This window comes from Felis catus, chromosome A1, assembly GCF_018350175.1.
Source record: "Felis catus isolate Fca126 chromosome A1, F.catus_Fca126_mat1.0, whole genome shotgun sequence".
In the NCBI taxonomy this organism is placed as follows: domain Eukaryota; kingdom Metazoa; phylum Chordata; class Mammalia; order Carnivora; family Felidae; genus Felis; species Felis catus.
This window is the reverse complement of record NC_058368.1, coordinates 115723352-115744344: the sequence shown is the minus strand read 5'-3', so window position 1 is coordinate 115744344 and position 20993 is coordinate 115723352. Positions and strand designations below refer to the sequence as shown.

The following is a 20993-nucleotide window of genomic DNA, read 5'->3' as shown; positions in this document are numbered from 1 at the left end:
ACCAGCCCAATTTCCCAGAGGCTTCCTGCTCAATTTTATCCCAGATGAGAGGGCAGATGCAATGGGCTGTGTTCTGGCTCCCCCTCAACTGTCTCTCTGCCCCTGGCCCCACCCAGTCTAGGCTATTTCTGCATCACCCCACACCACCCCACCCATGATCTTTGTCATCGGAGATACACACGAGCCCCTCCAAATGACTTCCTTCCTTCTTTCTTTTTCTCTTTCTGTCCTTAATTTTTTTTAATGTTTATTTATTTGTGTAAGAGAGAGAGAGAGAGCAAGAGTGAGCGAGTGGGAGAGGGGCAGGGAGAGAGGGAGACACAGAATCTGAAACAGGCTCCAGGCTCTGATCTGTCAGCACAGAGCTCAACGAAGGGCTCAAACCCACCAACTTTGAAATCATGACCTGAGTCGAAGTTGGATGTTCAACTGACTGAGCTACCCAGGCACCTCTTTCTTTCTTTTCTTTCTTTCTTTCTTTCTTTCTTTCTTTCTTTCTTTCTTTCTTTCTTTCTTTCTTTCTCTTTCTTTCTTTCTTTTCTCTTTCTTTCTTTCTTTCTTTTCTTTCTTTCTTTCTTCTTTCTTTCTTCCTTCTTTCTTTCTTTTTCTTTCTTTCTTTCTTCCTTCTTTCCTTCCTTCCTTTCCTTCTCTTTCTTTCTTTCTTTCTTTCTTTCTTTCTTTCTTTCTTTCTTTCTTTCTTTCTTTCTTTCTTTCTAAGTACACTTCATGCCCAGCACTGAGCCCAATGATGGGCTTGAACTCATGACCCTGAGATCAAGACCTGAGCTGAGATCAAGAGTCTGACGCTTAACCGATGGAGCCACCCAGGCACACTTTCCTTCCTTCTTCAGGCTTCAACTTCCCCCCAACAACCCCAGGCTCCTCTGAAAAGGGGTCCTGAGGGTTCAGGGGAGGCTGAAGGAGAGGGACTTGTCAGCCTGAGAGGCTGCACCAGAACAGCTTCTAAGTATAGCAAAAAGGATTTAAGTGAGACCCAGATTGCCTATACTTGCCTGGTCCTAAGTGTCACTGGAGGGACTTGTTAAAATACAGTTTATGAGCCCTCCCCCAAACCTCCTAAACCAGAATCTACAGGGACCAGATATAGGAATCTGTTATTGAGTGGGGTAGACAGCGGTCTGGGGCCTCAGCCCACCCACCCTGAGCATTCCTTCCTAGAATCTAGAGTTTTGAAGACCTCATGAGCTTAAGATTTTATTTTAAAAAACAAATCTGAAGATCTAGGCTCTAGAATATCTGGGCCCTGATCCTAGGACGCTGGGGACCCCAAGGGGCTCGGCACTAAGTGAGGGTTTCTTTCTGGTCTGCCCTAAATCCCTGCTGCTGCAGTTGCTATTTCAATCTGTTCCCTCTGGTTGTGTACTCAGAGGGGGGAGAACAGGAGGTCATCTCCTCAACTGAGACTTCTTGGGGGTGGGGGGAGCATTTCTAAAGGAAAGAGGAGGGAGAGTGGAGACTTTTGGCTTGCTGCCTGAGTTCTAGTCCTCTGGCCTGCTTTCTAGCCCAGGGGCCTGGATGTGCATTGGATCTGGGGCACAGGGCTTCAACCCAATTCCACCAGGGTGCCTCGCTCCCACACCCACACGTGGAGGCTGAGCCCAGCAGGACAGAGTGCCTCCCCTGTGGTCAGGGCTCTGTCTGAGCTCCCAGGAGGCCTGAGACTTGAAAGCATAAGCAGCTTCACCTGATGCTCATTTTACACCAGCCTCAAAGCCAAGGTTAAGAACAAATCAAGGACTCCTTGGGAGGCCCCTACCTCATCCCCCAACTTCCAGCAGCTGCCTCAGGCTGGCTCCAGCCCTACCTGCCCTGCCATGTCCTCCTGCAGCTGGGAGCCGGGTGGAGGTTCTGCCAACACTGGGCACTGGGCCGTGTCCTTGGTTTCTGGGGGTGGGCAGACAAGGGACAGCATTGAGCTCCACTCTGGGCGGGGGGCCCAGAGTCCCTGCCTGGGCTGAGGGCCAGTTGAGCCCAGAAATAGCCAAGCCAGGAGCCCCCTCTTCTTTCTGACCCAAGAGAGGGGTACATAAAGGGGGGGGCTTCAGGTCAGAGATGTCAAACAATGCCCCAAGCCCTAACTCTGAACCTTCATGTGCCCTGGGATACATCATCCTCTCTGGCCTTTGTGAACCCATCTGCAGAATGGGAGCATCACTTCTGCTCTCCTTCCCCAGGGCTGGTAGGAGTACCTGAGGTCATGAATGCTGAGAAAGTAGAAATCCAAGGCAGAACAAACTCTTACAGAGGTCAAGGGAAAAGTCAGCTATGGTCCACTCTTTCCACCACTACATTTGACAAACGGGGAAACTGAGGCACAGAACCAGGAGAGAATGTGCCCAAGGTCACACGGTGGAGGAGCTGCCTCTAAAACTCAAAAGTAGCTTCCTTCTGTGCCTAGATGGGCTGGAGGTGCTGGATTAACCAACCCCCAGTTTCCCAGGCCCTCCGTGAGATCCTCCCACAAGATTAAGGGCTCAAATCTTTAACCAGGAGACTCTACCCAAAGCAGTGACCCTGTCCATGTCCAGCCCTGCTGGCAAGAGCAAGAGAGTTAGTACAGCTGGGCCCCAGGGCACTGATCCCAAGCTGGCAGTAGTTAGATCCCCTGCATTCTCACTCAGCATAAACCAGACCCTACTCCGAGCAGGGGCTCCTGCTCCTCACTGCCCTTGAGATGACCTTGGGCTTGGCAGCATCTTTTTGAGCTCCAACTAAGGTGGACCCGTGATGTCAGTGGAACACTGGTTGGGCCAGGGCTAAATGTCAAACCAGCCAATTTCTGGGTCTCAGCTGCACCTACAACAATCTCACTCCTCACTTTACCCATGGCAGCTGGAATGAGCTATGAAAACACAAATCACATTATATCCCTCCCTCACTCATAACCCTCCAATAGTTCCCAATGCCCTTCGATTAGAATTCATTCTCCTCAGCATGGCCTAAAAAGGCCTTGTCTCTGCTGGTTCACTGCCCTCTCCCCATCCCCCACGCCATCAGCCACATTGGCCTTCTTTCTGCTCCCTGAGCTCATTCCCACCTCAGGGCCTTTGCACCAGCTGTACCCTTGGCCTAGAATGCTCTTTCCCTAGATCTCTAAATGACTGCCTCTTCTGTCACTTAGGGCTCCACTCCAATGCTGCCTCCTCAGAGAGGCCCTCTCTTAACACCCTGCCCTCTCACACTCCTCCACAGAGCATTTTATCTGCTAAGCATCACTTAACAGAACTGAAACTCCTTTTTCTATTTGTTTCCTTATTTCCTGCCCATCTCCCTCACTAGGATGTAAGTTCAGGAGGGTGGGGACTATGTCACATTCACTGTCTGCCCCAGAGCCTAGCACCATGCCTGGCAAACAGCGGGCACTGTTTTAAACGTTTGGTGAATAGCCTGGAGATTATCAACATCACTGTTGTAAAAGCAGAAGCTAAGAGAAGTTGAGGAACATGCTTAGGGCCACAAAGCTAGAAAGTGGCAAGGCTAGCATTCTGCATGGAATAACCTTGTGTGGTTTCCACGCAGAGATCCAAGCCAGGGACGGTAGGAAGCCCAAGGAAAGGTCTGGAGAAGGGGGCTCAACAAGGAGGGTTCCAGGGCCCAACATGTTCTATAAGACTGAAGGATAATGCATGGGTGCTGATGCCTGTGTGCATATCTGTGAACAAGCATATGGTGGGCATTTCTGGGCACATACATACATGCACATGCACACACACACACGAAGGGACCTGGGCAGTCACCCATGAGGCAGTCTCCCCAGGTGATGAGACAGAGATGAGGACCCTACATGCCTAGGAGCTAGGTTCAGGGCAGTTAGACCTACATCAATGGGTGGCTGGGTTTGAAATTATTCTGCTTTGGGAGAAGCCAGGAGCAGGAAAGGGACAACCCAGGTTAGGGTGGAGGATGGGAGGACCCACACTCACAGTGGCCACAGCCACATACAGCAGCATCAGGTGGCTTGTGTGGGTTTGGCAGGAGATAGGAAAGTACAGGCCTATTTGGTGGAAAGGGGGATACAGGAGGCAGAGCTGAGGTGGGGAACCCATGGTGCTGAGCACTACCCAGGACAGGCAAAATCTAGGAGCCTGTGGAATGTCCAAGAGTACTTAGAGCCCAGGAACGATAGGTGTAGAAGGGAACAGAATCAGAGAAAATCATTCTGGAATAAGGTTTTGCCTCTAATGTGCTAGGGGAATTTAGACAAATGAAACCCTTCCCTGGCCTCATTTCCCCATGTTCATAAGAGATTCCTAACCATTTCCAAGTCTTGGACTTCTCTGAACATTTGACAGAGCTGTGGATCCCACCCAGACAGACTCACATATGTGCACAACATTTTGAGTATTTTTAAGAGGCTCATGTGCTCCTAAAGCCCATCCATATGCCCTGGGCATGAACTCCAAATGGGATAGGCTTGAAAGACCTCCCACCTCCAACAGTGGACACTCAGCATCCCAGAAGGGCCTACTTGCCAGGGAGAAAAAAAGCTGGAAACCTTTTCATCTCAGAGCTATTCTTTGCCCCTTGGGAGCCCACTCTGGAAACCTCCCTAATATCCCACTGCCTTTCCCCAAACTCTTACTACATGACTCCCTAGCTCATCCAGATTTTAGCACATGGGCTGGGATAGTCACACATGCACATACACACAGGAACAGTTAAATAAGGTGATCAATGAAATATAGGGTGTGGGCATTTCTCAACACATACATACATGCCCACACACACACTGAACGAAGGGACCTGGGCAGCCACTCATGAGGCAGTCTCCCCAGGTGATGAGATGGAGATGAGGACCTTACATGCCTAGGGGCTGATGTATAGTAAGTGCTCAGAACAGACTTCAGCCACATGTGGCCCATAACATTCGCAGGGCCCGGGTTAGCCCAGGCCTGGGCACTCCAGGATTCCACAAGACCCTGCTGGGCCACTGACAGCAAGGGCAACAGGAAGCTTACAGGAAGACCCCTCCTTGGGGGGGTGGGGTCCCTGGTCCCCCAGGCTCACCATGCTCTCCCCAAGCCTCTGTCAGCTAAGGAGTCCGGAGGTCAGAGCTCTAAGTACCATCCCTTGGCAAAGATCAGCCCAGTCACGTGTCTCTTCAATGACCCAACTGCTTGGGGGCAGGGGATGTAACCAGGACAAAACGAAGGTGATGTCTACCCAGGAGCCTTGGAAATTTCCCTGCTTCCATTCCTCAAAGTGACCCTAATCCCTCCAAACCTACTTGGTCTTCCCAACTTGGAGGATCTCATGCAGCAACAGGTGCCTCAGAGTAGGAGTCCAGGACAGTGGGTCAGTGTCCTAACTGTACAGTCAGAAAGATCTGCCTGCAAATCCCAGCTCTGCTACCCATCAGCTGTGTGACCTCTCAGAGCCTCAGCACTTTCCTCTATAAAATGCAGGGTGCTGGCAGCATCTGCCTTACAGGGCTGCAGTGAGGACTGAAGGAGCTGGCAAGGCTGAGGTGCTCAGAGCCAGGCACAAGTGCTTCCCAGAACCCTCTCTCAGGCCCACAGGGGAAAGAGCAAGCTGCCCACACTGGAGACAGAAGGCACCTGAGAGCAGCACAGGACACTCAGCGGGCCCTGCAGACATTTTCCCTCGGCAGCCTGTCAGAGCGGCTTCTGAGGCAAGGGTTTCAGAGGGCCAGCCTGAGGGTGGGGCAGGAGAAAGCCTCCAACCTTAGGGCCCAGGAGGTGGGCCAGAGAGAGCACCCTACCCTTTTCTGAGGCAAGTGAAGACCTTACAGTCCTGGCCCCACCAACTTTCCCGCCCCAGGCCAGGCTCCCTCCTAGCTTTCCATCTCAAGGCACAAGGGCAATACTATATGCAGGGCAAGGGCCAGGGTCCTGGGCCTCCCTTAAAAGTTGCCCAAGCCCTTCACTTAGTGCCAGTTCAGGGTCATTAGGGAGCCCAACATCACCTGGTTTTCTTCCTCCCAGTTTGGCCCCTGGGGAACCAGCTTTGCCTTGGGTTGTGGGCATCTGGAAGGTCTCCCCTTTCTCATGGTTGGACAGTCAAAGGTCCCCAGGGCTGGGTGCACATTTGCATCTTATCTGCATGCGCCCCACACCCTGCTGGGACTTTCAAGGGCCCCTGGGCCCAGCTTTGCAAAGGTCATTCCTTGATGTCTCCTGGCTTGCTTCTCTCCCCATCCCCCAGCCACTTGGCACCCTCCTTTGCTCAGCATTTGCATATATCTGCTGGCTGGTTTGGAGAGCCCTCAACATGATGAAATTCATGTCTGCCGTCAAATCCCAAGTCACATTTACGGCTGGGGACTCTACCTCCAGCTGGCTTCCCTACAGGGTGGGCCTTCAGTTATCTGGGACTGCAAGGGACTAGGCTGTTCTGGTTAAGTGACTGGCCACTGCTCTGTTTCCTGGAGCTTCACAGGGTACCTGGGACTCATTCTGCTTCTTGAGCCCCATTTGACTCAAGAGGCTGCAGAATGATAGTTGAACCCCAAGAGCTGCAAGAGACTGATCAGGTGCAAGTCAACCCTGCCTCAGCTCACATGCCTGACTGAGGGCAGATCTGAGGGGTCAATCACTGAGCAGCTGCCCCCCAGTCGGGCTTGATAGCTAGGAGAGATGCACCAAGAAATTTCACCCTCCCTTTTCTGGGCCCAAGTTTTATTTACTCGATACTCCCTAGATCCTCACATTCTCTATCTGCCCCCCCATCTCCCTAAAGCCCCTCTCCTTCTCTGCCTCCTCCCCTGTCACTTTCTCCCCACCCCTTCCCAACCTCTTGATGTTATAGCTCCACTTAACCTCAGCCTTGCTGAATCCCCCTCTCCCCCCTTCCCCTGCTCGATCCTGCTTCTGCTTTAGGACTTCAGCACAGGGTCTTAACAAAGGTTGTGGTCTCCTTGAGGCTGGATGAAGGCTGCAAAACCAGCTGGTGTGAAATGGGCTGTAGTGGACCATCCCACTATTGCCTCCCTGTCCCCGTTTCTGAGCTAGTCCCTCCTATTCAGCCATAACCCACTGACAGAAGATCTGATGGCTGGTAAAAGCCTCACCGCTTGATGAGCAGTACATGGGGTAGGAGACAAAGAGGAGTCTGGAATGACTGTGCTTGGGCCCTGAGCACCTGGAAGGATGGGGAAGACCAGGTGGAACAGGTTTGGGGAGGAAGATCAGGAGGTCAGCTTTGGACAAGTTGAGTTGGAAGTGTTGAGAAGTGCTGAGAAGGTTACTGGAGCTCAGGAGAGTGCCCGAAATTGAGGGTATAAATGTGGGAGCTGGTAGCATGTAGACAGGTGTATTTAAAGCCACAGGTCTGGACAAGATCAGTACAGGAGTAAATGGAAAGGAAGAAGACCAGCCATGCTGTGCAAGGGATGAGCCATGGGTGGGCAGGGGGAAAAAGAAACGGATTAGGATCAACCCACAAAGTGGGAAGAAAACAGGAAAATGGATGTCCTGGAAGTCCAAGAGAATATTTCAAGAAGAGGGAGACACTGAATGTGTCAGACGCTTCAGATGAGGACCGAGACTTGGCCACTGAGTGTGGCAACTTGGAGGTCAGTGGTGACCTTGAGTGATTAGTGGGAGGAGGTGAAAGCCCAACTGGAGTGGAGTCAAGAGAGCGTGGGAAGCGAGAACCAGGAGACAATGAGTCTAGACAACCCTTCTGGGGAGTACTTCTATGAAGGGGAGCAAACAGAGGCAGTGGTAGCTGGATGGAGAAGACAGGAGAGCCACCTTTTAAGATAGGAGAAACAACAGCAAGTATCCACTGGTGGAATGATCCAGTACAGGGGGAACTCATAACGTAGGAGGGGACACTAGCCGGAGCGATACCTTCAAGCAGGCACAAGGGGACAGGATCTAGTGCACAAGCAGAGGGGTGGCCTTCACCGGGAGCAGGAATACTTCACCCCCAGGGATAGGAGGAAGGCAAGGCGGTGGGTGTGGAGCTGGCAGATGGGTGACTGTAGCACTGGGAGTCTGAGAAAGTTTTCATTGCTTCCATTTGCTCAAGGAAGTAGAAAGCCGTATCATCAGCTGAGAGAGAGAACTGAGGGTAGAAATGTGAAACAGTCAGCAGGTAGGGGGAGAGGGGATAGACTCAGGACCTATGGTGGGACTGCTGGACAGCACTAAGGACACACCTAAAGTTCAAAGTTTTAAACTTGAAGTGAGACCAGTTGGCGTAGTGGTTTTTCTCAGCCCCATTCGGCTTCACAGGTGCACATGTGGAGCGTGCAGGGTGTTGGGATTTCACCAGAGTTGGGGTTTGGCCAAGCAAGCATGAAGAAGCAAAATGAGGTAAGGGTGTTGGGGGTCTGCAAAGGACGGACTGTCCTCAGTTTTATAGTGGCCCCTGCTCAAACTCCTTCCCCTGCTGGTGCCAGAAAGTCCACCACCCGTTCCCTACTTTGAGTCATGAAGAGCCTTCTCTCTGCCCTCATTCCAAAAGACCGTCTGAGAGGGTAGCCACAGGTAGCCACCAACACCTGAAAAATGAGCTTCCCACACACCGTTCCTCTCACCTGGAAAGTAACGTGGACCTCACACACTCAAAACTGCATTCTCCATCACCCTTCCCAGGCCAGCTCAAGACCGCTCTCCCCACCTCTAGCCTGATGCCAGCGTCTATCCAGTCTGCCTCCTCCATGTCTCCTTTCCTTCTCTCCACCTCCCATCTGCCAGATCCCGGTCCCACAAGGCCACCACCCCACCAACTCCATTCCCACCGTGCATGCCCTGTGGCTGCCACATGCGGCGGTCCCAAATCCATTGCCTGGCATCTTGCACCGGGTCACATCACTGGCAGCATGACCAATCCCTTGTCCAACATTCTGGCCCTGCCAATCCCCTTCCATCTTCCTCAGCACATCTTTTCCAACACACACATCTGCCCCCATTACTCCCCTCTCAAAAGCCTTTGGTGGCTCCCTGTGTCCTTGGAGAAAGGGCCTGCTTATCAGCCCACATTCCTGGCCCCACCCCTTTTCTTCTTGTCTTGCCCCCCTCCATCGCTGCTCCCCCACTTGTGCCCCCACACTACTTTCTGCCCCAGTCGTGGCTCACCCCCACACCACCCCTGAGGTTGAGAGTTCCTTGAAGACCTCATCAGTGTCTGCTGAATCACCCTTCTCCAGTATGTGGTTTGAAGTACTGGCTCGGTCAGTTTTGCTGACCTGATGCATGGATGACCAGGTGGATGAAGCTTCTGGAAGTGGAAAAAGAGAGGAACAGAGTAAAACAGAGGGACTCCTTAGCCAAGTGACCTAACTTAAATGATCACCTATTACAGGACAAGCTGATGGCATCTGCCTCCTGATGAGAAGCAATGAGAAGGAAGCAAACATCACCTATGGGATATTCTTGCCAAAAAAATGTTTAACGTGAATCTACTCATGAGCAAGCCATGAAACAAATTCAGAATGTAGAACATTCTACAGGAAGACTGACCCCGGCTCTTTAAAATTGACAATGTTATAAAAGACTTAAAAAAAAAAAAAGGGCTATTGTTACAGATTAAAGGAGACTAAAGATATGTAACTAAATGCAACAGTATGATCCTTGATCAAAACTTGCTTTTAAAACAGCTATAAAGGATATTACTGGTACAACTGGAGAAATTTGAATATAGATTACATATTAGGTTAAATTGTATCATCGTGAAACTTCTTGAGTATGGCAATATATAGTCATTATGTAGAAAAATGTCCTCGTCTCAGGAAACTCATGCTGAATTATTCAGAGGTGAAGTGCTATGATGTCTGCAACTTACTTCCAAAGGGTTCAGAGACAGAGGAAAACAAATGTGGGTAAAACATCCACAGCTGGCAAATCTAGGTCTCTAGATTTCCAGGTGAAGGGTGTATAGGTGGGTATTCATTGTACTACCAGGTGTGACAAGACAAAAAGTTAGGGGGGAAGGAAAGGAGGCAAGGGAGACATTGCCAAGAGGGAAGCTCAGGGCCCCGCCTGCCTGGGCAGGAGTCAGAGAGGCAGTATGGCACAGCGACAGGCCACAAGCTAGACGCTAGAGCCCATTGGGGCCAGGCAGGCACAGCTCTGGAATGGCTCACACCTAAAAGGGATCAGACCCCAAGGAAGACCTACCTGTGAGCAAACTCCCTTAGAAGGACAAGGGGCTCTGCAGAAAACAGCCAGGTCCCAGGGAGACCAGCAAGGCAGTCCTGCCCCACCTCTGCCTGACCTGTGCCAAGAAGCCAGGGCTGGCCCAGGCTCACCACTCCTCCCCCCCTCAAACACCCCTCAAAGGGTGACAGTCTGAGTGTATCCTCCTGTGTGAGGAGCCAGGCTAAATATGGAGCCCCAGACATAAGATGCCGCTCAAAACAGATTTTCCTGGAAAAGACCATCTGGCAAAGGATGCCTAGAACATCTTCTGTCACGAGAGGCAGTGTCATTTTCCTGCAAGCAAATGTCCTGAATGGGAATGCCTCGATCCCATGTCTCTAGAAGACCCTAGCTTAGTGCCTCAGTTTCCCCCAAGGTCATTCCCTTGCTCCAGATGGAAAGGCATGCAGTCTCCTGCAGTCTCCCTCCTGACTTGCATTTCAGGGAAGAAGAGAATGAGACTGGGGACATAGGTCCAAGCAGCAGACAGTTCTGCCCAGGTACAAATCCTGATCCTGCCACTTACTAAGTGCCTTTGAACAAGCAACTTTTCCCTGAGCATCCGTATCCACCCCCACAAAGTGGGAGTAATAGTATAATCCTCTAAAGGTGGTTGTGTGTATGAGAGTACTTAGCCAGTGGTAGTGCTCAATATACCGAAGCTTGGTGAGGTAATGTCCCCCTCAGAGCCCTCCCTCTCTGTCCTGTCAACGTATTTTGCCATGGGGGATGGGGGGGGGGGTCTCTTGGGTGAGCAGGTCTCTCCTCCAGAGGGCAGCTGGCCCATTTTACTGATTCAGAGATCCCAGGTCACAGAATTTCCCTGGCAGGTAGGGCTCCTAACTTCGCAGGGAAAGGGGTGGAAGAATGACTGTATTTGCCCAGGGTTAGGGGTTGGGCTTGGAGGTAGTCACAATGCCCCTTACCCACTCTCCCTCAAGCTGCCTGAGAACCCTCCATTAAGTAGCTCTTGTTTCCAGAGTCTGGAAGAAGGAGCTGGGAGCCTAGGAAAGTTCAAATGCCTCCCAGGCTGCCCATCTGCTCTGGCCAAACCCTGAGTTCTCTCCCTGCTCTCTGCCCCCCCCCCATTCACCCACCCATCAAGCTCAGCCTGACTTATCCTGAACCTGCCAGAAATCTCAGACCCACTCCCATTGTGGCTGGTGCTTCTGTCCCCAGTTCTCTTCCATCACCCCCCCCCAAGATGGCCCCAAGACAAAGGGGTAGGCTGGGGCAATGGCCCCCTGAGCCTGTGTGGAGACAATGTCTCCAGTTCTCATTCAGGGAGTCCTCAGATCCTCCAGGGACAGCAAGAGTCAGAATACCTCCTCTTAGGAGGGAGCCATCTGGGCAGGGTGGTCCCCACATCTGGATTCCCTGCCCCACCCCAGCCCCAGCAGCAGGCTCTAAGGACCCCTCCCTCCCTGCGGCTGCCACGGCCATTATGTGCCTTCTCAGCCTTGCCCGCTGCCTGCCACGCCCCCATGTAAGCCCCTGTTACAGCAGCAGAGTCCAGAGCTGAGAAGGCCTGGCCGCCAAGCCAGGCTGTCAAAGTTAGGAAACTGGAAACAGAAATAAATCCTCAAAGCTGCTCGATGGTAAAGGTAGCTGCCAGCAGGCCCCGGCAACCACCCAACACCCTGGGTCTCCTGCCACCAAGCTGCCACTGGCACCCCATCAATGCACACGTGTATCTTAGATTATACAAAAGGGGGGGATCAGGAGGCAGAGCCCAGAAGGCAACTGGGCCGGCTGGTCCTGACTGGCCCTGCAGGCTGGCCTGGGGTTCTCTAGTGGCGCCCCCATTCCCCGGCCCAGACCCGGCCATCCCCGGGCTTTCCTCTCACGGCCCCATCTCCATGACAACCGTATCCTTCGGATGCTCCAGCCGCCACGGAATTGATCTCAAAATGTAGCTTTGTTAAGCAGACCCGGGCGGGCATGGAGGGCGGAGGGCGGAGGGCGGTGCCCGCCACCCATAGTGCGTTCCCCCCCAGCATCCCCCACTAGCCCCCAATCCGACTTGGGGAGGGGCGGGGTCCCGGAACGAGGGCCCTGGGACCAAGTGGCCCCGCGGCCCCACTCACCGCTCCGGGTCCCAGTCGCTGGGTCCAGGCTCTCACGGCGGGGCCATGCGGAGGCCTCTGCTTGACTGACCGTCCCACTCCACAACCGCCTGTCGGGACTCCCCGTGCCCGCTTCTGTCCCTTCAGGTGTCAGAGCCAAGGCTGTGGAGAAGCTGAGCAGAGATGAGGGGACGGACGGCTGGAGGGAGGGAAGGAAAGAGAGAAGGAGGGAGGGAGGGAGGGAGGAGCGGGAAGGGCGGGGAAGGGCGGGGGGACTGCAGGCGGGCGGGAGCGGAGCTGGAGGCGACAGCAGCCACTGGGGCTGGCCCGCCCGCCACGCCTCCAACTCCCAGGTCCCCACTGTGTGCCCAGACCCAGCCTGGGATGGTGCAGCTGGCCTCTTCCCGCTCAGCCCCGCGCCGGCCCTTTAAGAAAGGGGGGAAGGGGAGCGCTGCGAGGTTCCGCCCCCCCCCCACCTTGCCCAGCTGGGCCCCAGCTGTCCTCCAACCCCAGGTCAGACTCAGCCACCGCCCCCGCTGCAAGACCCTCAGCCTCAGACCCAAACCCTGAGTCCGCAGGATGGGCTCAGCCCTCCTCCAGGTGAAGGAGGGAACAGATCCTTGCCCTGCTTCTGAGGTCTGGTCCTCTGATCTTTGCCCTCCGCCCCCCACACACAAGCCCAGAGAGACCCTACCTGGACAGGAGACAAGGTGGACCATCTCAGAGATGGGTAAACTGAGCCTGTCCTACCTACCTACCTACCTACCTACCGAGACAGAGGGACAGACAGACCTGGGATATGGGGAGAGTAGGGGGGCTTAGGACAGAAGATGAGACAAAGGGGAGAAACCCTGAGGGAGGTAGAGGGGAAAGGTGGGTCCAATCAAGAATGTGGACTCCCAGCAAGAGGTCAGGAGGAGGGGGGTCCCAAGGGACTTGCCCCACAGTCCCCCCCACCCCCCATGCTAGTCAACAGCTTAAAGAGCTCCTCCCCAGGACCCCAGCGCTAAAGAAGCGTGTCAGTAATGCACCTGGGCTAGACACCAAGAAGAACTTCCTAGCGGTGAGGCTTCTGCAGGGCAAGATTCCACCACTGAGATAAGTAGTAAAGGGCCCCACCCATAGGAATCTAGAGAGACCAGAAACTGGGGGGAGCAGGGGAGGGTGAGCAAGCCCAGTCCCACTAAAAACAGAGATCAGGTTAGAGTCAGCCCTACTGCAAAAGGCCACTTCCCACAACTTTCTTTCCACTCCAGTCCCCAGGGGCTGTTCACTGAACTCAGCTGCTCCACACCTCCAGACCTTTGCAGGTGTTCCACACTCTGCCTGAGCAGGCCTTGAGCATGCTGTGCTCAATGAACTCCTACTCAGTCCTCAAATCCCTTCTTAAATGCCCCTTCCTCCAAGAAGCTTTCTCTGATCTTCCTTCCACCTATACACACACACACACATTTAGGGGCTCTCTTCTTAGGGAGCAGAGGGTGAGAGACATGAGATTTGCTGATCTATGAGGGGTATCTAAGCTGTGCAGAGTGGCAATAATGGGAGATGCAGGGTCTGAGTTGTGATGAGTCTCCTCCGTCTTCAAGCTGGGCCACAGATGGAGCTGGGGTTTCATCAACCATGGGGACACTTCCGTTATGAACCGTATATCTACCATGTGCCAAAGTCCACATTAAATGTTTTCCATGTGTTATATTTAATTCTCAGAACAAGCCTACAAACCATTTTACAGATGAGAAAACTGAGGCCCCCAAAGCACTAGCCACTTGCTTAAGGTCCCAGGAGGTCAGATCCTAGAGACACAGCTGGGCAATTGAGAAGGCTCTCAGGCCACACCCCCTTACTGCCCGTCAAACCCTAGGAGATTCCCACAGAGCCTAGAAACAAGGGGGCCACTCTACTCCAAGTGCCCAGGATCTTCTTCGAAGGCACAGAGGGAACATGGCTTCCCTGCTGTCCTGCCCTCTAATCTACTGCCATCTGCTACCTGTAGGTAAGGATGGGCGACAACCAACAGGAGCTGTGGGGTGAAAAAGAGGTGACAGGGCTTTGCCTCCATATTCCCCATGTTCAGAACCCATGAGCTCAAGTCACATCTCAACAACCCCTCTGACCTTCCACTTCCTCAACTACCCAATAAGGACGGTAGTAGCCCCTGTCTTGTGTGGCTGGAATGGGGATAAAAGGAGCCGGTATGCTCAGTGCCCACCCACCCAAGACCTGGAGCACAGAAGCACCCAACAGGCTGTAGTTACTCCAGATGTAATGAGTGACTTACTCATGGAATGGATTATTCACTCTCTGTCCACCTAGATGGATTGTGATCCCCCTGAAGGCAAGGTCTTCTTCTTCACAGTGTATGTTCAGTACCTAGCACACCTAATAAATATACATGGAAGGCAAGAATGGAGGGAGCCCAGAGGGAGATACAGCTGTCTCTCCACTTAATCTGGCACACAAACCTAGTCCCCGGCCTGGGTCTGCTCCCCATCATTGGCAGCTGCGGGAGCCCGTTGCGGTGGGCATGAGTGGGCCAGGGCCAGAGACCTGGGCTCTAACCTGACCGCTGCTGTTTCCTGGCTGTGTGACCATGAGAGCTATAACCCCTCCCTGAATCTCACTTTCCCATGTAAAGTGGAACTAGCTCAAAGAGCTGTCACAAGGCCACAGATGGCCTCTGTGTGAGAGAGTGCTTTGGGTGCCCTGGACACAGGAGAGAGGGTTATTGTTATTATTTCTTGTAGCTACTTTTGCCTCTTAAAAGAGAACAGGGTCAGCGTCTTCCCTCCCAGCAGCCAAAATGCAATACATTCCTCAGTATCCCTCCGGGGAAAAAAGGATCAGCAGCTTCTCCCCCTTCCTCCAAGTGTCGACTCCATCCTCCTTCCCACCTCCCCCCAGCCCCCTGAAGGTGAGTCTCAGGAAGGCAGGTGCTGGAGGCTGGACAGGAGGAAGGGGCCTAGTTCCCAATCCACTTAGCCCACCACCGCCTCTGCCACGGTGAGGCCTCTACCTGACCTCCTGCCTCCCTAGACCCAGGCAGGGCCTCCTCCTCTTCTTCAGCCTGAGCAGAGTGGGGCATCCAGGGAGAAGAAGAGGCCAGAACCTGAGACCTACCACCCGGAGGAAGGGGATATGATCCAGAGGATGCTTGGCCTAGAGAACACCTGAAACACCCATCTTCCAGCTAGTGGATTGAGGCCAGGGGGTGAGAGGCTGGGTAGGGATTCCCCAGGCCAATCCTGCAATACTCAGTGAGCGCCTACTGTGCACCTAGCCAACCCTGCCCTTGCCCCTCTGCCTCAAAGACAAAGGCCCCAGCCCACCTGTCCGGTGTCCTCTCCTGACACCTCTCCCCTCAAATGTGATGTTCTAGGACTCATCCACCCTGACGTAACACAACCATTTCTAATAACCTCACTTTGCTTATGCTGGTCTTGTGCCTAGGATGCCTTCTCTTCACTCACTCTCTCTTGGCTAATTTCTCTCAACCCTCCAGCCCCTCCAGCTACGGTGCTATTTCTTTTTCCCCAATACAGCAAAGCTCCTTGAAGAAGTTGTCCATGCTCTCCAATTTCTCTCTCCTTCTCTCTTGAACTCACTCCAATCTGACTCTCATCCCCTCATCCACACTCATTCCACTGATACTGCTCATCCAGGTCACCAACACAGCTGCTGAGTACAGGTGTACAGGCTGGGCACTGCACAAAGGCGCAAGGCATGGAGAAGGAGCTGAAATCCAAATTTCTGTCTTCTCACCATGCTGTGCCTGGTACAAGACTACATCAGGCTGGGGACAGATACCTTTTCCTTTATACCGAGGTGACTCCCTTCTGTGTGCCCGCACACCAGGTCCGCCTAGAGGGGCCTCTTTCTCATATTTGTACAAATGGACTAGACAGACTGGGGCCTGATCCTTAGTGACTACTATGATGTCAAATCCAGAAGTCAATGCTCACACCTCATCTTAACTCATTGGCAGCATTTGACAACACTTGATCACCCCTCCTCCTTGAAATAGTTCCTCCCATTGACTTCCAGGACTCATACCGCTTTCCCATATCCCTGGCTCTACCTTCTCGCCCTTCTTTGTTCCTCCTCCACCCCCTGACTCCCAAATACCTCAGTCATCCGTCTTCTTTTCCACCTCCCTCCTCCGTGGTGCACCCACCTGGCTTCAAAGCCCATCTAAACCCCAAGGATCATCCTGTGTGATTCTCTATCCCAAACCTCTTCTGGCTCAGGTCAGACCCTCATACCCAACGGCTGACCTGAGGGCTCCACCACGATGTACAAAGAGCAGCTCCGAGTGATCACAACGGGAACTGACCTCTTCCTCACCACAGTAGATGCCACCACCTTCCTGCCATCAGCTCAGGCCCAAACCCAGGCATTGTCCTTGTCTCTCTCTCCCCCGCTACATGCAATACCTCAACAAACCCCGTGGGATCTACTTTCAAACTATGTCTCAAATTGGCCACTGCTCCTCAGCTCCATTGCCACCACCTGGCTGCAGTCACAATCGCCTCTCACCTGGATTGTTACCGTAGCCTCCTAACTGGTCCCCCCACTTGCACCCAACCCCACTACCAACATTTCCGACACAGCAGCCAAAGAGATCCTGTTAAACGTAAGCCAGATCATGTGACTCCTCTGCTCAAAAGCTTCCAATGGCTCTCATGTCCCTAAGAGTTAAAGCAGAGCTCTACAAAGGCTACAAGGTCCTACATGATCTGGGCCCTCCCACCTGTCTGACCTCACTCCTCTCCGACCTCACTCCTCTCCAGCCACAGTGGCCTCCTCATTGATCCTCTAACACACTAGGCACATTCCCACTTCAGGGCCTTTGCACTTGCTATTCCCTCTGCTTAAAACACCCCTCACCCCCTTTAGCCATCTGCCTAAAATACTAACAGTCTCCCCTTTGCCTGCTTGCTTTTCCTCCATAACATGTATTTATATACTACATGCCTGCCTATTTATTCTGGTTATTGTCTGTCTTCCTACCACCACTATCATCACTAGACCATAAGCTCCAAGAGAGAAGGAAATTTGTTCTTTCACGTCTATAGGCCCAGGGCCTAGAACATTGCCTGACACATAGCAGGCACTCAGTAAAGCGCTCAGATAATGAAAACACTAACAGATAAAGAAAGAAGGTAACTGCAGATACTAAAAAGTACTCCGGGGGAAAAAAATGGGGCTGTAAAAGCACCCAGCTGGAAATGGGAGCTCCTTCAGCCAGATGACCAGAGGAGGCCTCTTTGAGGAGGTGCCCCCAGACTGAGCAAACAGCCCTCCAGGCTCACAAAGCACCATCATCTTCCCCTATCACAGCATGCACTGCGCTGCGCCATTACTGTCTGGACTGGATGGTCCAGGACAGCAAGGACCCTCTCTTCTCTAGGTCCCCACTTCCTCCAGAGCCCAGGGCCAGGGTACAGTGGGCACCCAAAAGGTGATAGAGCCAAAGAATGGATGAATGAGAGGTCACAGACAAACCCATGCATGGGCCATGGGACTCTGACAGAGCCCGAGGTAGGGACGCTGTGTGGTGAGGAGCGAGGCAGGAAGCCACAGAGGCCTAGGATGCAATCCTTGGAACCTCAGGGTCTTATCTGTACGATCCCCAGCACTACCTATGACTCTTATGTCGGGAGGAAATGCCATTCTCACTGGACAGCCCCTGGCCATGAGAATGATGATTCATCCATGTGTACAACCAACATTTACTGAGCACCTACTGTATGCCTGTGAGCCTGGCCCTGGGAGGAGGAGGAGCAGGGCCAAACCAAAACCCTCCCTCCACAGCTCACAACCTATCAGATGACTTTCCAGGGGAAACACCTCTGTAGGTAGAGCTTCCCGAAGCTGGCAGCTTATCTGCTTCACGCCAATTATCACACAATGGAATCCAGTTTTAGGTATGAGTTTTACTAGTCTCCTACCTACTCTCTCCCTGGACTATGAACTCCAAAAAGGACAGGAACTATGTCTTGTTATTGCTGGATCCCCAGCATCTAGCAAGGGCCTGGAGCATTGCAGGAGCTCAATAAATACTTGTTGAATAAACGGGTGGATGAAGAAATGAGCGGTAGGATATAAGCAGGACCTGAGGATGGCAAAGATTTCGACTTGCAGCCAAGAGAAGGACAAGTGGGGAAAAGACATAGCCTGAGCAGGCATGATGTGGGGGAAGGTGTCCTGGAGGAGAGCAAGGCCACGGGCAGGAGGGAAAGAAGGGAGACTGCGCAGCTCTGAGAGTTGCCTGTCCTACCCCCACCCCCCAGCACAGGGCCCTGCCAGCACTGGTCCAGGGCTAGTGGACAAAACCCCATGAGAAGTGCCAGGGACTTGCAGTGCCTTAGAGCCAGAGGGCTGTGGGCCCAGGGCACAGGCAAAGCCTGGCCCAGAACTTTGTCTGAAGGCCTTTGTGGGCCTCTGGGAGCCTGTCCAGGAGGATGCCGGGAACTGGCCAGAGTGCCATGGGGTGGGCACTCCCCTGCTTCCGGAGGTGCAGCTGACCCTCCAGGCCTGGGTTATGAGGGTTAGAGAGAGGCTCCCCTTCTGCCCCCAAATCCTTATCCTTGGAGAGATAACACCAGGAAGTCGGAGCACCTAGGAGTAGAGTTGCGGCCAGATCCCATCCCAGTTACTGAGGCCCAGGGAAGATGCGGCTCTGCTAGAGGAGGCACTCAATTCGTGTTGAAGCTGACCCTCCCCTCATCCCACGCGTTCCTCTCCCCATTCCCGCTCCCCGCCCTCAAGAGGAGGGCACGCTGAGAGAGCTGAGAGACTCGGAATACGCGGACTCCTGCCCCAGGAGGCCTGGAGCAGCAAGTTCCCGGGAGGGCGAGCGAGCTCCAAGGCTGGCAGGGACGCCTCGCGAAGCCCAGGAGGCTCTCTGCTTCCCTCTGCTGGCCAAATACAGAATTACCAGAGCGTCCCGCGTCACCAGGTCAGGCACGGTCCTGGGTCAGCCGTGGCGGGCAGCCCCGCTCTCCATCTCTCATCCAGAAAGGAAGAAAACAGAGGTCATATGGGTCATCCCCCTGCCTCAACACCAGCCGTGCCCCGAGGGCCAGCCTCAGGCCCTCTCTAACCAGCCTCCGTGACGGGATGCTCGCTCCTTCTGGCAGTCCTTTACCTGATCCAACCTGAGTATTTCCTCAACTTGACCCAGGCAGTCTCCGAAGCCCATGCTCTTCCAAAATACGGATGGAAAACTGAGGCTCCACTATCCCATGGTGACCCAGGCCCGCTCTTGGAACTGAGGGGAACGCAGCTACCTCTCCCCACCACAGCCGGGAAGGCAGGAGTCTAACTGGCGGAGATCCGAGAGGCCGCCCTGCCCAACCCCTTCCGGAGCCCTTCTTAAAGTAGTCTGTCGAAGAATGGGCTCTTTTGGGGTCAGGGCGTCACCTGCTGGTGTCTACAAGAACTGCACCTGCACCACCAGGCACAATCGCTAGCCAGGAAAGACCTCGGATGATAATCCTAGCAGCTGATTTTTATTAAGAGTGTTCTGTGAACCGGGTTCATCCTAAATTCTCGGCATTATCTCATTTCACACACTATCTCATTTCATCCACACGGAAACCCTACGAGGTGGACAGCATTCATTCCATTTTACCTATGAGGACACTGAAGCTAGGAAAGTTAAGTGGCCTACCCTTGAACACACCTCTAATAAATGGCAAAGCCCTAGTGTGTATTTTAACCGGGCTCTTTCACATGTACTGGGGGCTGGGGGAGAAGTAGCCAGTCAGGAATTAGCTCTGTAGGGAAGATCTTCCCCTTCCCGCTTCCCACCCAACCTTAGGCACAATCCACGTCAACCTAGCTTGCAGCTGGTATATCTAACAGGATCTCTCAGTCTGTCTTGCCCCAGTTAGGGTCCATGCCTTTCTCCCCTGACAGAGAGCTCCTCTAGGGCGGGGCTGTGGCAAATCTGTTCCCTAGTTCCCTCCATTCAGCACTAATAACTGAATGCCATCTGTATGCTCAGCCCCTCTCACTTGAGACTGCCACTGGGACCACCGTCCACCTCCCACACGCTGCAGACCCGCCTCAGACCTTCCTCACTTCCCAATTCACGAGCCCGGGCAGGTACGGTGTTAAGTGATTGCAAAGGACAGAAACCAGCTTTCATGAAAAGAGGCTCGTGTAAACGAGGAGTCCAGGAGTAGAGCCAGCTGCAAGCAGTATTGCGTCTAGTCTTCCACATATCTTTCTCCACACCTGCAGCCCAGTATCCCTGTGTGTTGGCTTCATCTCCCAGCAGTCTTTTTCAACAACGTAACAAAACGGGCAAGGCAGCTCTGAGCTTGTGTCTAGCTTTGAGGGAAGAAGCCTTCCCTATCCCAACAATATAAGCAAAAGTCTCAAGGGGTGGAGCCACCCCGGGTAATCCTTATGGATTGGTGGCGGGAGCAGCTATGTCCCAAAGGCAAACAAGGCGAGAGTTATCAGGAGCAAGGGGATCACTGCTGCACGGCAAACAGCGCTAATGTCCGCGACACCTGGCCAGAAGCCCACCTTTTCTCGACTCCAACCCATTTTTAGATTCCAGATCTCTTCCCAAATTATCGCACTTGCGTTCTTCACTCACTCTTTCAACAAATTTTTATTGAGGCCCTACATGCACCAAGCACTCTTCTGAGTGAACGATATCAGTAAATAAAAGAGGAAAATCCATGACCTTCTGAATCCTTTCTAGTGGGGGCGAGAGGAGAAAAGAAATAATAAACACAATAAATAAGTAAAATTTATAAGAAGACAGTGACAAGTACTC

The 20993-nt window shown here is 53.2% G+C and overlaps 1 protein-coding gene across 7 annotated transcripts in view; it reads right to left on the bottom strand.

The window, feature by feature from the left end:
* PSD2 (pleckstrin and Sec7 domain containing 2) overlaps window positions 1-19565 on the bottom strand; it is a 56571-nt gene extending 37006 nt beyond the window's left edge. The window contains exons 1-3 of one of the 7 annotated variants that reach the window (XM_045059883.1): window positions 19347-19565; window positions 19137-19205; window positions 12218-12369 (exon numbers count right to left, since the gene is read on the bottom strand). The gene's annotated coding sequence lies outside the window, so the exon portion shown is untranslated. Of the gene's footprint in view, window positions 1-9068; window positions 9211-12217; window positions 12396-14477; window positions 18992-19136; window positions 19206-19346 lie in introns of those variants that run through there. The other 6 variants (XM_045059880.1, XM_045059878.1, XM_045059886.1 and 3 more) reach the window with 6 other exon arrangements.
* Window positions 19566-20993: the final 1428 nt, after the last annotated feature.